Source organism: Mesoplodon bidens (assembly GCF_964165515.1).
Source record: "Mesoplodon bidens genome assembly, chromosome: 4".
Taxonomy (NCBI): domain Eukaryota; kingdom Metazoa; phylum Chordata; class Mammalia; order Artiodactyla; family Ziphiidae; genus Mesoplodon; species Mesoplodon bidens.
The window spans coordinates 60,529,742-60,547,197 of NC_138160.1; positions in this window are offsets into that span (position 1 = coordinate 60,529,742).

Below are 17,456 nucleotides of genomic sequence, written 5' to 3' on the forward strand. Positions count from 1 at the left end.
GGACGCTGGGGCTGCTGCTGCCACCGCCAAGAAGCCTGTGTGTGAGCGCAGGTCACTGTCCACACCGCCCTTCCGGGAGCCTGTGCAGCCCGCCACTGCCGGGGTCCCGGGATCCAGGGGCGGCTTCCCTGGGAGGACGCACGGCGCGCCTCGGGCTGGTGCAACGTCACGCCGAACTCTGCCGCTGCAGGCTCGCCCCGCACTCCGTGCCCCTCCCTCCCGCCCGGCCTGAGTGAGCCAGAGTCCCCGAAGAGGCTGCTCCTTTAACCCTGTCCTGTCTGAGCGAAAAACACGCCCTCCGGCGACCTACACGCAGAGGCGGGGCCAAATCCAAAGCTGAGACCCAGGAGCTGTGAGAACAAAGAAGAGAAAGGGAAACCTCTCCCAGCAGCCTCAGAAGCAGCGGATTAAAGCTCCACAATCAACTTGATGTACCCTGCATCTGTGGAATACATGAATGGACAACAAATCATCCCAAATTGAGGAGCCAGGAGTCAGTGCTGTGCCTCTGAGGTGGGAGAGCCAACTTCAGGACACTGGTCCACAAGAGACCTCCCAGCTCCACATAATATCAAACGGCGAAAATCTTCCAGAGATCTCCATCTCAACACCAGCACCCAGCTTCACTCAACGACCAGCAAGCTACACTGCTGGACACCCTATGCCAAACAACTAGCAAGACAGGAACACAACGCCACCCATTAGCAGAGAGGTGGCCTAAAATCATAAAAAGTCCGCAGACACCCCAAAACACACCACCAGACGTGGACCTGCCCACCAGAAAGACAAGATCCAGCCTCGCCCACCAGAACACAGGCACTAGTCCCCTCCACCAGGAAGCCTACACAACCCACTAAACCAACCTTAGCCACTGGGGACAGACACCAAAAACAACGGGAACTACGAACCTGCAGCCTGCAAAAAGGAGACCCCAAACACAGTAACATAAGCAAAATGAGAAGACAGAAAAACACACAGCAGGAGAAGGAGCAAGATAAAAACCCACCAGACCTAACAAATGAAGACGTAATAGGCAGTCTACCTGAAAAAGAATTCAGAATAATGATGGTAAAGATGATCCAAGATTCTATTTCCCAGATCCAAAATCTTGGAAATAGAATAGACAAAATGCAAGAAACAGTTAACAAGGACCTAGAAGAACTAAAGATGAATCAAGCATCGATTAAAAACACAATACATGAAATAAAAAATACTCTAGATGGGATCAATAGCAGAAAAACTGAGGCAGAAGAACGGATAAGTGAGGTGGAAGATAAAATAGTGGAAATAACTGCTGCAGAGCAAAATAAAGAAAAAAGAATGAAAAGAACAGAGGACAGTCTCAGAGACCTCTGGGACAACATTAAACGCACCAACATTCGAATTATAGGGGTTCCAGAAGAAGAAGAGAAAAAGAAAGGGACTGAGAAAATATTTGAAGAGATTATAGTTGAAAACTTCCCTAATATGGGAAAGGAAATAGTTAATCAAGTCCAGGAAGCACAGAGAGTCCCATACAGAATAAATCCAAGGAGAAATACGCCAAGACACATATTAATCAAACTGTCAAAAATTAAACACAAAGAAATCATATTAAAAGCAGCAAGGCAAAAACAACAAATAACACACAAGGGAATCCCCATCAGGATAACAGCTGATCTATCAGCAGAAACTCTACAAGCCAGAAGGGAGTGGCAGGACATAATTAAAGTGATGAAGGAGAAAAACCTGCAACCAAGATTACTCTACCCAGCAAGGATCTCATTCAGATTTGATGGAGAAATTAAAACGTTTACAGACAAGCAAAAGCTGAGAGAGTTCAGCACCACCAAACCAGCTTTACAACAAATGCTAAAGGAACTTCTCTAGGCAAGAAACACAACAGAAGGAAAAGACCTACAATAACGAACCCAAAACAATTAAGAAAATGGGAATAGGAACATACATATCGATAATTACCTTAAATGTAAATGGACTAAATGCTCCCACCAAAAGACACAGATTGGCTGAATGGATACAAAAACAAGACCCATATATATGCTGTCTACAAGAGACCCACTTCAGACCTAGAGACACATACAGACTGAAAGTAAGGGGATGGAAAAAGATATTCCATGCAAATGGAAACCAAAAGAAAGCTGGAGTAGCAATTCTCATATCAGACAAAATAGACTTTAAAATAAAGACTACTAGAAGAGACAAAGAAGGACACTACATAATGATCAAGGGATCGATCCAAGAAGAAGATATAACAATTGTAAATATTTATGCACCCAACATAGGAGCACCTCAATACATAAGGCAAATACTAACAGCCATAAAAGGAGAAATCGACAGTAACACAATCATAGTAGGGGACTTTAACACCCCACTTTCACCAATGGACAGATCTTCCAAAATGAAAATAAATAAGGAAACACAAGCTTTAAATGATACATTAAACAAGATGGACTTAATTGATATTTATAGGACATTCCATCCAAAAACAACAGAATACACATTTTTCTCAAGTGCTCATGGAACATTCTCCAGGATAGATCATATCTTGGGTCACAAATCAAGCCTTGGTAAATTTAAGAAAATTGAAATTGTATCAAGTGTCTTTTCTGACCACAGTGCTATGAGACTAGATATCAATTACAGGAAAAGAGCTGTAAAAAATACAAACACATGGAGGCTAAACAATACACTACTCAATAACGAAGTGATCACTGAAGAAATCAAAGAGGAAATTAAAAAATACCTAGAAACAAATGACAATGGAGACACGACGACCCAAAACCTATGGGATGCAGCAAAAGCAGTTGTAAGAGGGAAGTTTATAGCAATACAATCCCACCTTAAGAAACAGGAAACATCTCGAATAAACAACCTAACCTTGCACCTAAAGCAATTAGAGAAAGAAGAACAAAAACACCCCAAAGTTAGCAGAAGGAAAGAAATCATAAAAATCAGATCAGAAATAAATGAAAAAGAAATGAAGGAAACGATAGCAAAGATCAATAAAACTAAAAGCTGGTTCTTTGAGAAGATAAACAAAATTGATAAACCATTAGCCAGACTCATCAAGAAAAGAAGGGAGAAGACTCAAATCAATAGAATTAGAAATGAAAAAGGAGAAGTAACAACTGACACTGCAGAAATACAAAAGATCATGAGAGATTACTACAAGCAACTCTATGCCCATAAAATGGACAACCTGGAAGAGATGGACAAATTCTTAGAAATGCACAACCTGCCAAGACTGACTCAGGAAGAAATAGAAAATATGAATAGACCAATCACAAGCACTGAAATTGAAACTGTGATAAAAAATCTTCCATCAAACAAAAGCCCAGGACCAGATGGCTTCACAGGCGAATTCTATCAAACATTTAGAGAAGAGCTAACACCCATCCTTCTCAAACTCTTCCAAACAATATCAGAGGAAGGAACACTCCCAAACTCATTCTACGAGGCCACCATCACCTTGATACCAAAACCAGGCAAGGATGTCACAAAGAAAGAAAACTACAGGCCAATATCACTGATGAACATAGATGCAAAAATCCTCAACAAAATACTAGCAAACAGAATCCAACAGCACATTAAAAGGATCATACACCATGATCAAGTGGGGTTTATTCCAGGAATGCAAGGATTCTTCAATATACGCAAATCAATCAATGTGATACACCATATTAACAAGTTGAAGGAGAAAAACCATATGATCATCTCAATAGATGCAGAGAAAGCTTTCGACAAAATTCAACACCCATTTATGATAAAAACCCTGCAGAAAGTAGGCATAGAGGGAACTTTCCTCAACATCATAAAGGCCATATATGACAAACCCACAGCCAACATTGTCCTCAATGGTGAAAAACTGAAACCATTTCCACTAAGATCAGGAACAAGACAAGGCTGCCCACTCTCACCACTCTTATTCAACATAGTTTTGGAAGTTTTAGCCACAGCAATCAGAGAAGAAAAGGAAATAAAAGGAATCCAAATTGGAAAAGAAGAAGTAAAGCTGTCACTGTTTGCAGATGACATGATACTGTACATAGAGAATCCTAAAGATGCTACCGAAAAACTACTAGAACTAATCAATGAATTTGGTAAAGTAGCAGGATACAAAATTAATGTACAGAAATCTCTGGCATTCCTGTACACTAATGATGAAAAATCTGAAAATGAAATCAAGAAAACACTCCCATTTACCATTGCAACAAAAAGAATAAAATATCTAGGAATAAACCTACCTAAGGAGACAAAAGACCTGTATGCAGAAAATTATAAGACACTGATGAAAGAAATTAAAGATGATACAAATAGATGGAGAGATATACCATGCTCCTGGATTGGAAGAATCAATATTGTGAAAATGACTCTACTACCCAAAGCAATCTACAGATTCAATGCAATTCCTATCAAACTACCACTGGCATTTTTCACAGAACTAGAGCAAAAAATTTCAAAATTTGTTTGGAAAAACAAAAGACCCCGAATAGCCAAAGCAATCTTGAGAACGAAAAACGGAGCTGGAGGAATCAGGCTCCCTGACTTCAGACTATACTACAAAGCTACAGTAATCAAGACAGTGTGGTACTGGCATAAAAACAGAAAGATAGATCAGTGGATCAGGATAGAAAGCCCAGAGATAAACCCACGCACATATGGCCAACTTATCTTTGATAAAGGAGGCAGGAATGTACAGTGGAGAAAGGACAGCCTCTTCAATAAGTGGTGCTGGGAAAACTGGACAGGGACATGTAAAAGTTTGAGATTAGATCATTCCCTAGCACCATACACAAAAATAAGCTCAAAATGGATTAAAGACTTAAATGTAAGGCCAGAAACTATCCAACTCTTAGAGGAAAACATAGGCAGAACACTCTATGACATAAATCACAGCAAGATCCTTTTGGACCCACCTCCTAGAGAAATGGAAATAAAAACAAAGATAAACAAATGGGACCTAATGAAACTTCAAAGCTTTTGCACAGCAAAGGAAACCATAAACAAGACCAAAAGACAACCCTCAGAATGGGAGAAAATATTTGCAAATGAAGCAACTGATAAAGGATTAATCTCCAAAATTTATAAACAGCTCATGCAGCTCAATAGCAAAAAAACAAACAACCCAATCCAAAAATGGGCAGAAGACTTAAATAGGCATTTCTCCAAAGAAGATATACAGACTGCCAACAAACACATGAAAGAATGCTCAACATCATTAATCATTAGAGAAATGCAAATCAAAACTACAATGAGATATCATCTCACACCAGTCAGAATGGCCATCATCAAGAAATCTAGAAACAATAAATGCTGGAGAGGGTGTGGAAAAAAGGGAACACTCTTGCACTGCTGGTGGGAATGTGAATTGGTACAGCCACTATGGAGAACAGTATGGAGGTTCCTTAAAAAACTAAAAATAGAACTACCATATGACCCAGCAATCCCACTACTAGGCATATACCCTGAGAAAACCATAATTCCAAAAGAGACATGTACCAAAATGTTCATTGCAGCTCTATTCACAATAGCCCGGAGCTGGAAACAACCGAAGTGTCCATCATCGGATGAATGGATAAAGAAGATGTGGCACATATATACAATGGAATATTACTCAGCCATAAAAAGAAACGAAACTGAGCTATTTGTAATGAGGTGGATAGACCTAGAGTCTGTCATACAGAGTGAAGTAAGTCAGAAAGAGAAAGACAAATACCGTATGCTAACACATATATACGGAATTTAAAAAAAAAAAAAAAAGTCATGAAGGACCTAGGGGCAAAACGGGAATAAAGACACAGACCTACTTGAGAATGGACTTGAGGATATGGGGAGGGGGAAGGGTAAGCTGTGACAAAGCGAAAGAGAGGCATGGACATATATACACTACCAAACGTAAGGTAGATAGATAGTGGGAAGCAGCCACAGAGCACAGGGAGATCAGCTCGGTGCTTTGTGACCGCCTGGAGGGGTGGGATGGGGAGGGTGGGAGGGAGGGAGATGCATGAGGGAAGGGATGTGGGAACAGATGTATATGTATGACTGATTCACTTTGTTATAAAGCAGAAACTAATTAAAAAAATTAAAATAAATAAATAAATAAGTAAATAAACGAAAAAAAATAAATAAAAAAAATAAAAAGGAAAAACAGGACTTCCCTTGTGGTGCAGTGGTTAAGAATCTGCCTGCCAATACAGGGGACATGGGTTCAAGCCCTGGTCCCAGAAGACCCCACATGCCACGGAGCAACAAAGCCTGTGAGCCACAGCTACTGAGCCTGCGCTCTAGAGCCTGCAAGCCACAACTACTAAGCCCACGTGCCACAATTACTGAAGCCTGCGCGCCTAGAGCCCATGCACCGCAACGAAGAGCAGCCCCTGCTCGCCACAACTAGAGAAAGCCTGCGCACAGCAACGAAGACCCAATGCAGCCAAAAATAAAAAAAACAAAAAAAAGGAAAAATACCTAATGACGTTTATAACTATAAATTGTGATATGTGCCAGAAAGGAAAAGTAAAGAGGGGAATGTAATTTAGACTTGGAGGAGGTATCTAAGGAGACCTCTTTGAAGAAATGTTACTTGATCAGGCCCTTAAAAGACGAACAGGAATTTCCAGTTATCTATTATTGTGTGATAAACCATCCCAAACTCAGTGACTTAGAATACCATTTTATTATGCTCAGAAGTTCTATAGGTCAGGATTTCAAACAAGGCATGGTGATTGTGGCTTATGTCTGCTCTACAATGTTTAGGGTCTGAGCCAGGAAAATGTGAGTGTCTGGCAGTAACTCAAACAACTGGGGGCTGGAATAATCTCTAGGCCACCTCGTGCACATGGCTGGGGCTGTATTAGGCTGAACAGTGGTTCCCAAAGAGATATGTCAAGTCCTAATCCCCAGTACCGGTGAATTTGGCCTTATTTGGAAAAAGGGTCTTTGAAGATGTAATCACAGTTAAGGATCTTGAAATGCTATCATCCTGGGTTTAGGGTGGGCCCTAAAGCCAATAACTGTTGTCCTTTAAGAGAAAGGAGAGAATTGAGAAGAGGAGAAACATGGGGGACAGTGATGTGAAGGTGGAGGCAGAGATTGGGCTGATGTGTCAACAAGCCAGGGAATGGTAAGGATTGTCAGATACCACCAGAAATTAGGGGACAGGAATGGAACAGATTCTCTCTTAGAGACTCAGAGCGCAGCAACACCTGCTGACACCTTGATTTCAGATTTCTGGCAGATTTCAGAACTGCAAGGGAGTGGATTTCTGTTGTTTTAAGCCCCCAAGTTGGTGGTAATTCATTATGGCAGCCACAGGAAACTAGAATGGTGCCTAGGCTGGGATGACTCAAAGGATGAAGCAGCTACATGTGGCCTCTTTATGTGGCTTTGGCTTCTCATAGGATGGTGACTGGGTTCTGTGATGGAGCTTCCTGAAACCAAGTGTCCTAGGACCATGACCTTAAAGAGACCAGGGCAGGGGCTTCCCTGGTGGCGCAGTGGTTGGGAGTCCGCCTGCCGATGCAAGGGACATGGGTTTGTGCCCCAGTCCGGGAAGATCCCACATGCCGTGGAGCAGCTGGGCCCGTGAGCCATGGCCGCTGAGCCTGCACATCCGGAGCCTGTGCTCCGCAACAGGAGAGGCCACAACAGTGAGAGGCCCGCGTACCGCAACAACAACAACAACAAAAAAAGACCAGGGCAGAAGCTGCAAGGTTTCTTCTTACCTAGCCTCAGAAGTCACATTAAAATCACTTCTGGGGCTTCCCTGGTGGCGCAGTGGTTGAGAATCTGCCTGCCAATGCAGGGGACACGGGTTCGAGCCCTGGTCTGGGAAGATCCCACATGCCGCGGAGCGACTGGGCCCGTGAGCCACAGCTGCTGAGCCTGCGCGTCTGGAGCCTGTGCTCCGCAACAGGAGAGGCCGCGATAGTGAGAGGCCCGCGCACCGCGATGAAGAGTGGTCCCCGCTTGCCACAACTAGGGGAAGACCTCGCACGGAAACGAAGACCCAACACAGCAAAAGTAAATAAATGAATAAATAAAATCACTTCTGTCGGGCTTCCCTGGTGGCTCAGTGGTTGAGAATCTGCCTGCCAATGCAGGGGACATGGGTTCGTGCCTCGGTCCGGGAAGATCCCACATGCTGCAGAGCAACTGGGCCCGTGAGCCACAACTACTGAGCCTGCGTGTCTGGAGCCTGTGCTCCGCAACAAGAGAGGCCGCGATAGGCCCACACACCGCGATGAAGAGTGGCCCCCGCTTGCCACAACTAGAGAAAGCCCTCGCACAGAAACGAAGACCCAACACAGCCAAAAATAAATAAATAAATTACTAAACTCCTACCCCCAACATCTAAAAAAAAAAAAAAACAAACACTTGTCATATAGTCACAAGCCCAACCAGATTCAAAGAGAGGAGATATAGACCCCATCTCTCAGTTAGAGGTGTGTCAAAGAATCAGTGACCATGTTCTAAAACCACCTCAAGGAGTAAATTACGTGTCGCAGGGAGTAGAGAGGTCGAGACCTGTACTGTCCATCCTGGCAGCTGCTAGTCACGTGTGGCTGTTTAAAACATAAATTAACCTAAAATTAAGTAAAATTAACAATTTATATTCTCAGACATACCAGCCACATTTCAAGTATTCAATACTTGTGGCTAGTGGTTATCATATCGGACAACACAGATAAGAACATTTCCATCATGCAGGAGGTGCTATTGGACAGCCCTGCCCTAGACTGAGGGAAGAGCATGGGTCAAGGCTCTGAGTTGGAAAATAAATTAGCTTATAAGCAAAATAGAAAAAAAGTTGGCTGTAAGGGCTAGGTCTGCTGCTGTGTGCCCACTGCACACGTAGCTCATAATAGGTCCTCACAAGGTATATGTGTTATGAAGGAACACAAGCGTAACACTGCAGTATACCCTGTGCCAGGCCAGAGAAGAGTGGTATGAGATTGGACAAGTAGACAGGGGTCAGATTGCACCGGGGCCTTTCTGACCATTTAAACGAGTCTATATTTTATTCTAAGTGAAATAGAACTTGCCCAATATATTGCTTTGTATTTTGAATATTTATGAGAGGCATAAAAAGAAGCAGATTTATTGTGGTTAGTTGGTATATTTGTTAGTAAAATGTTCTGCTACAAGAGACAGAAATCCAAAAGCCACAAAGGCTTCACCAAATTACAAATCTATTTTTCTCTTAGTTTACATAAATGTCGGCTGCTGTCGTTACCGGAGCTTCTCCAGGTATTTGCTCACAACCCCCCAACCCTCACTTTTAGCAGGAGTGTCCTTGCTCAAAACCTGCCAACTCCCACCTTGCGCAGGAGTTAACATAAATCTTCAAGTTAAAGGGTCCAGAGATAAGAAGGGAAGCTACAGACAAAAAACCAGGTGGAACCAGCTGGGACTAAGATGGCAATGAATCTGACCTCTAACAGACCCTGAGTCTCATTACACCTTGATTTTACTACATTAGCATATTAAATGACATACCTACCAGCGACCATGACCGGACATTAAGGACCGAAAAAGGATAAAAAGGTGGTGGCAACCCACTCCCTTGGAAGAAGCCTTTCCCGGTGAATTAATTCATATGCTTCCCCATCATTAGCCTCCCTCCTCCTCCCTTTACTCTTTAAAATTAAATCCCTCTCACCAGTGGGGTGAGAAGTTGATCTGAACTTAGTTCCCGTTTCTCCATTCTTTGGTCACTGAATAAAGCTTGTGCCGTGTTGATCTCAGCTTCCGTGGTTATTTGGCTGCTCGAACACGAAAGGAAAAAGAACTCTCCCTCGCCAAGGCAGAGAGCCTCAGCTCTCGGGCTAGGGCCCGAGCAGGGTCCATAAGACTTTTAATTCGGTAACACTATGGTGACTCTACAGTCATCAGGAACCCAGGCTATCGGTTGAGGCTTCCACCTCACTGTCTAAGATGTCTACTTTGATCCAGCTATTATATCTGCTTTCCAGCCAGTAGACAAGAGAAAAGGGGAGATGGAGAGCCCCTGCCCCTCATATCCAGGGTGAGCTCACAGCCAGATCCTTAACTTAATTACCTTTGCAAAACCCTTTTTTCCAAATGAGGTCATATTCACAGTTACGGGGGTGAGGGCTTAGACACCTGCTCGAAGTAAGGACACTACACCCCACTGGCCAGTACTTTGTCATAGGACCACACCTACCTTGCAAGAGAGGCTGGGAAATATAATCTTTATTCTGGGGAGCATGTGCTCAGCTAAAAAGGAGAGTTCTATTACTATGGAAGAAGCAGAGGTAGGATGTAAGGGGCAGCAACTATCAACCTCTGGCATCATTGTGAAACAGAAGGGAAGGGGGCAGGGCACAACCTTTAAAAGAATGACATAGCCATTGAGGATGTGACAAAGACTGATTAGAACAAACTAGGTCCAAGATGGTGGAAGATTCGACTTCTAGTAGACCTTAAGCCTCATTATACACTTGTTTAATACGTTAGCATGCTAAATGACAGCTCTGAGGCTTATCATAAAAGGCCAAAAATGGGGCAGCGGCCCAATTCCTGGAAATCCCCATCCTTTATCCAAAATAGTTGGAATAATCCTCCCACTCATTAGCCTATGAAATTACCCAGCCCATAAAAACTAACCACCTGTGTATCTCTCTAAATAAATCCACTTCTTACCTATCACTTTATCTCTCACTGAATTCTTTCTGGGATGAGACGTAAAGAACCTGAGCTTCATCAAGTCCTGAGACCAGGTGTGTGATGTCAATGAAAAGACTGCGGGTTCAAGTCCCAATCTGGGTTGTGTTATTTCAGTTGTATGCACATATGCATTTCCCACTAGAACACGAGCTCCTGGAGGAGAGGGAGCCAGTTTTATTCTCAATCCGCAGCATCTAGCATATAATAACCCATCACTGATTGTGTGTTAGTTGCCTACTTGCTCAATTTTTTTTTTTTTTAGCGGTACGCGGGCCTCTCACCGCTGGGGCCCCTCCCGTTGCGGAGCACAGGCTCCGGACGCGCAGGCCCAGCGGCCATGGCTCACGGGCCCAGACGCTCCACGGCATCGGGATCCTCCCGGACCGGGGCACGAACCCGCGTCCCCTGCATCAGCAGGCGGACTCCCAACCACTGCGCCACCAGGGAAACACTACTTGTTCAATTTTGAGGTTGTTTACTAATTCCAACATCTTTTTCAGAAAGATTTATTTCCTAGAAGCCACACCTTCTTTTCCCCTCTACTTGCTGGAAGTATAAGGAGACTTTTCTCTAGTCTTCACCCTGAGAATCTGATGCGGCTTCAGGAAATAAACAAAAGAGCAGAGGTCCCCTAGAAGTACCCCCATCTCCACCCCCATTCCCACCCCCACCCTTGGAATTTTTAACTCTCAAGCTAGTCCGCCCTGAACCTCCAGCAATTTGTCACTTACATTGAAGTGTTCCCACTGGTACTGGCTCCAGCTGTGAACTTGTGCCCCTGGTAGGTTGTGATTCTCTGTAGTTTCTTGTCACTCCAATTTTCAGGGTGATGGTTGCCTTGTGACCTCAGTTTTCTGAAGGATGTAGGAAGAGTTGTTGATTTTCAGTTTGTTCATCTTTTTTCTTTTTGAGATGAGGATTTGGGAAGTGGAAGGATTGGTAGGAGGAAAATAAAAGAGAGAAAACGCAAGTGACAGCAAGGAGAGGCAGGAAGCACAAGGAAGGAAGACGCTTACAAGCCAGGAGCCCCACCTTCCTGTGGCCGCCTCACTTCCTCCATCTGGCCAGGGATTCATGCAACTGACCACCCAATTCCTGCTGCTGCTTCAGCCTCCAAAGTAGTATTTTTCAACTCTGACTGTTCATTAGAATCAGCTGGGGAGCTTTTATAACTCCCTGCACCTGTCTCCCTTAATTAGAAGCACCTTAGGGGGTTCTAATGTGCAATTGGTTTTGAGAACCAGTGATCTAGATTCTTGCTACTCAAAGGGTGGTCCACGGACCAGCAGCATTGGCACCACCTGTTAGCTTGTTAGAAAGGCAGCATCTTGGGACCTACCCTAGACCTACCGAATCAGAATTTGCATTTTAACAAGATCCATGTGGGATTTGTATGCATGTTTGAGAAGAAATGATGAGGTGATCCTCCTATACCTCCACTTCTGGTTGTCCTCACGAAGCAGCCAGCTCCCTAGAAAGTGCTATGTGAACTAGGCATCCTGCTGAATTATTTTAAAGTTTTGTTTGATGGTTTCTTTTTTGTTGTTGTTTGTTTGACGGTTTTCGACTGTGTATTAATATTTTTGACTACAATGGAAAGAAACCCAATTTAATCTTGCTTAAACAAAAGAAGGGATTTAACTGGGCTGGGATTTAACTGACCAGAGGGCAGCATAGAGCTGGTCTCAGGGAAGACTGGATTCACTGCCTTGAATACCTTGAGGACCCTCTTTGTCCTTCTCTATTTCTTCTCTGTTGCTTTTGGCACATTAACTTCGTTGGCTGATACAAACTTGGCCAGGTGGTGGGGTGGAGAACTGCCCTTGAGGTATATCTTTGGGTTTTGTGATCAGAGAAGAACAAGAGGTTCTTATCCCTTGGCAGGAATTTGAAAAGTCCCAGGAGCCCCGATTGGCTTGGTTTAGGTCATGTGCCCCCTCAGACCACTCACTGTGGCTGTGAGGGACTATAATTGGCCCACCCTGGGTCACCTGGCCACCTCTGTAGCCAGGAGGGCCGTTTTCTGAAGACTTGGGAGGGATGGGTGGAGGGACAGGGGCCGAGCAGACGGAAACAGTAGCTACCTTTATAAGGTTTCTGGTTATTTGCACTAGTTTTTAGATTACAATCAGCCTTTGATCACAGATCATGTCTTTTTCCTTTCCAGTGTCTGTCTCTCCCACCCCCAGTTTTTATTTTAAGGTTTATGGAGCTGGTTGCAAGGCTTGTTGAAAAAAAATCAGCAGTTTCCATCTCTTCCCCCGTTTCCCTTCCTCGGAGGCGACTAGTTTCAGTTCTCTGAACGGGTTCTTTGGCTTTACTTGCACGTTTCTGAATGACATCCTTATACTCCTACACTTGATGTTTCAGTCTTAGGCAGTATCTATTGATCACCAGAATGGGAGATGATTTTGATATCTTTCACACACACCCACACTCCCCACCCCATGTGTTCACACTTTTTATCTCCCCAAGTTCCCAATAAATTATATCAGCATCGTGTTGATTAGATCAATATTTAAATAGTACATGATGAACATTATTATGATTATGACTATGAAAACAGTACCTCCAGTTAAGCCACAGCTGTACCACTCATTGTTCTCCTTTGAGTTCATAATTTTTTTCCCACAGACATTTATTCAGTCCTTAATTCCCGATGGTCTAATTTGCTTCTAAATAAATACACTCAGATTTACGAGGTATTCATTATATTCATCATCCTGAAGAAATCTCTAAAGCTTTCTGACCTACTCCGGTCTGAACTGGTTGCCGTTTGCATTGGTACCCACCTTTCATCCTAGGATGTCCCTTCACCATCACCCTAGGGATCCCTTTCACCTCTTTCCATATTGGATTCCATACTTCCTGCACAAGTGGTCTTCTCAACAACAGTGAGTGAAACTACCTGTAAAACTGGATTAATAATAACCCTGAATAAAAAAATAATTAGTAGCCATTAAGACAAAATGAAATAATGGGTGAATGATTGCAATGTCCTAGAAAAACGTCGTTTAAGTTAGGGATCAGGTTCTGCTGTTAGTAATAGAGAAGTGAGGTAACAGTAGCTTAAAGTACATGTCAGTTTTTTTCTCCCATAAAAAAAGACTGGAGGTAGGTAGTTTGGGGTGGTTCAAGTGGCATCTTTTTATTCTATCCTTGCCTTATAACTTACACCCTCATGGTTTTAAAATGGCTGCTGAAATTCCAGCTATTACAAACACATTCCAGGGAGTATGAAAAAGAAAGGGAGGTGGGGGAAAGGCAAGCTAGGTAACCCACAGTTCAAGTGTGTTTTCAGCTGCCCTGTGCGATGACTTCTGCTTTTCCTCATTTGCCACCATTAGTTGAAAGTGACTACATATTTAAGTTCATTTAAAGGTCAAAAAAGAGTAACTATGGTTCAGGCATCCAAAATGGAGCTGGATGGCCATTCTGGATGTGGTTTCAGACACTTTCCTACATCACTGAGAATTTGAATCTTCTCTGAATTATATCAAACTCAAGGACACCACCAGCCATTTAAAAAATATCTGCTAGCTGCAAACTTGTTGCTTCAAAGTTCTCTCCCTCTTCGCAACTGTGTAATCATTTCAGATCCCAACCAACCCTTGCTTAACAAACACTCTTACTTCTTGCCAGCTTCAATCCTAATTCATGACAATGTATCTAACCTTGTGGGGTTTTGCCTTTATAAGCCTCCCCCATTTTGTAGTCCCAGGGAACATAATTCAAGTGCTTCTTGAAACTGTCTCCCTGGCTGCAGTCTTAACAACTCCCCAGTAAATGCCTCCTTATTTCAGTCAGGTCTCCTTTTCTGAAATTTTAGTTAACAAAAGGAAGACTGGGAATTAACAGTTGGTCATATTGTTGCTCAGAATTAAACCACAGAAGCCAGGGAGAATGGATCCTAGAAGGAACTACCAGCCTTTAGATCCTTCCTGGAATGAAGCAGTCATCAAAATGTAAACTTCGAGAATAATACTGTTCTGAAAGACCTCTTTACTAACCATGCATTAAACACCTTCTTTGATCTGTTAGAGGACTGGCTGCATCCTTGCTTTAGGCAAAGGTCTTTGCTTACCTTTGAGAATCAGCCTAGCCATTCATCAGAATAAATACAATTTATTTCACATAGGTTGAGGCTATAGTTGATATACACCAACTGAGTGTCCTATACAATTCCTTGAGAGGGAGATTTGCAACATATATAAAAACCAATACGTTAAAAAAAAAATCCATTCTCTTCAGGATTGTCATTCCTTGCTCAGAAATAAGGAAGTGACTCAAGGAAAGAAAAAGATTTATGTATAAAGCTGTTCACAGCACCATTATTTATGACAGAAAGAAAAAAGGAGTTTACAATTCAAATGCCCTACAATAAAGGAAGGACTGAGTGAATTATGGTATGACCATTAGATAGCCATAAAGATCATGCAGCAACATGGGAAAGTGATGGAAAATATACTGGCAGTGGGAAGAAACAAAAAATGGATACGGGTATGGATAAGATTAGAAGGGCATTCAGAGAACTATAATGGTTTTGTCAGGACGTTAGAATTATGAATATGAATGATTTCTGTTTAAATTTCCTTTATTGTTCTATAGAAAACAACAGCAATATCAAAAACAAAAAAGTAAAATAAATTTACCCAGGTCATTGACCAAGATTTTTCCTCAGATTCTTTCCTATTTGTCCTCTGCATGATTTTGTCCATGATGCTCCCAGGAAGGACAGTGCTACTCTACGTGAAGGCCATACCTGAGGTCAGGTGAATAGTCTTCCTGTGGCTTTTATGCATCTTCGTGGGTTGACACACTGATCATCTGTCTCTGAAGCACAGCTGAAGCTGTTTATTATGCATCATCATAGAAATTTTTTTCCAAGTAGTAGGAATAAATTTGCAGTCATCTACTTTCCCTTGCCAAGGTTTCTTCATAATCGGTTTCATGAAACTAGAAGCCAGTTGTCCTAGTTTAGATGCAGATTTGTAGGCACCAAAGGGAATTAAAAATATATGGAATTGCTAATCTGGGAATCAAGCCTATGGGTCTTCAATATGATGCTGTATACCTACCCATCCTACCACTGCCACTACCAAAAGCAGTCCAACTTCTTTCATGGGATTACATAGTTGTCCAGTTTGGCAAGACCTAGAATTAACCTTAGGTTAAAGTAGATGTTAATTTTTTTATCTTGAAGTTTCCTAAAATGGCCCTACTCCTTGAGATGGATTGTGATTTATGAGTGTGACATGCATACTCCCTGTCAGCTAGGGAGGCTGGGGACTCTTACAGCTTTAGAAAGTGTGATAGAAGAAAACTAACTGACCAGGGGGATTTTCAGAACAGGGGTGGGAGCGCGGGGATCAGTGATGACAAATGCTCCTCTGCTTAGTAGAGCTGGAAAAGATGGTGTTATTCAGGACACAGGGAAACTCATCCAGAATCACTCACCAACCGAGCCTGAGGATACTGGCGGAGCCAGGGTCCTCATGTTCATGGGGCTTACAACCAAGGCAGGTATCCTGGTGCAGAGAGAAAGAGTTGATTTTCCAGGGGTTGAGGGATGTGAGATAAAGAGCTCAACCTACTCTATTGCGAATAAACTTCCATAAAGTAATCAAGGAAACAAGAATATTTATCTAGATAGTTAATCTTAGAGGAGAAACCAACTTGAAGGAGAATGAAAACAGAGAAATTCTGAAAGATTCTTTGAGATTTTGCCAAATTAAATTCAAGTTTGTGTGCCTATGTTCTGTGTATAGTGCACACACTGAATTTTTTTTACTCTGATGTGAAATTAACTGTGTTCTTCAAATACTGGGCAAGTGTCATCAACTGAAAGAATCTTTGTGGGGAACCAGCACAACCTGAAAAAGGAAACATCAAAGATTCCAGGGCCTTGGTTTTGGGAGCACGTTTTATTTGACAGTACTGGAGAATTAACATCTAGTAGCAGCATAATACAAAAATGCAACACCAATCTACTTAAAACTCATACAATGAGAAATATGTCGTTCAAACAAACAAACAAAAATTAGGAGATTTAGAGACCAGTTGATAAAAATGTTAACAAAGATCAAAACTCATTCCATCATCAACAGCAACAGTTATAACATACATGGAGTACATTCACTTTACATTCTCAAAAAAGATTGTCATTTTGTTTTCTCTGCAATATGTCAATATATATATATTTATGTGTAATATTCACATTCTGGAAGACAAGAAAAATCTTCAAATTTAATTCCCTAAGTTTAAAACATTACATATATTTCACTTCAAATAACCAAAACATTAAAAATAGCAGCAACACTGGTCTTTAAATATTATTACAGTAGGTTATTCACATAATGTAGATATATTTGGGTAGCTCTTTCACTATTAATTTTATCTAATATAACTTACAAACTCCAAGGTCCTGGCCTCATTGCCAAGTAATAATCTAGAGTCAATAAATACTATGCAAAGAATAATTATAAAACACAGACTGCAGAACATTCTCCAGACTCGAGAGAATCATACCAAAGTGTTTTAGGGAAGAATCAGGTTTGATGGAGGTTTGAAGGCATGCAGGGAATCTGCAGGATTTCCAAGGCAAGAGAGAATGATCTGATAACCTTCCTGGAATGTCAGGAATTGAATCCTGAGAAATATGTCCATGTGGAGAAGGCACTGCCACCTCTTCTTGGTGTCATGTGTCATTTGAATATGGCACTAAAGTGATTAACCATTGGAAAATATCCCAATAAACAAGGGATAGAATC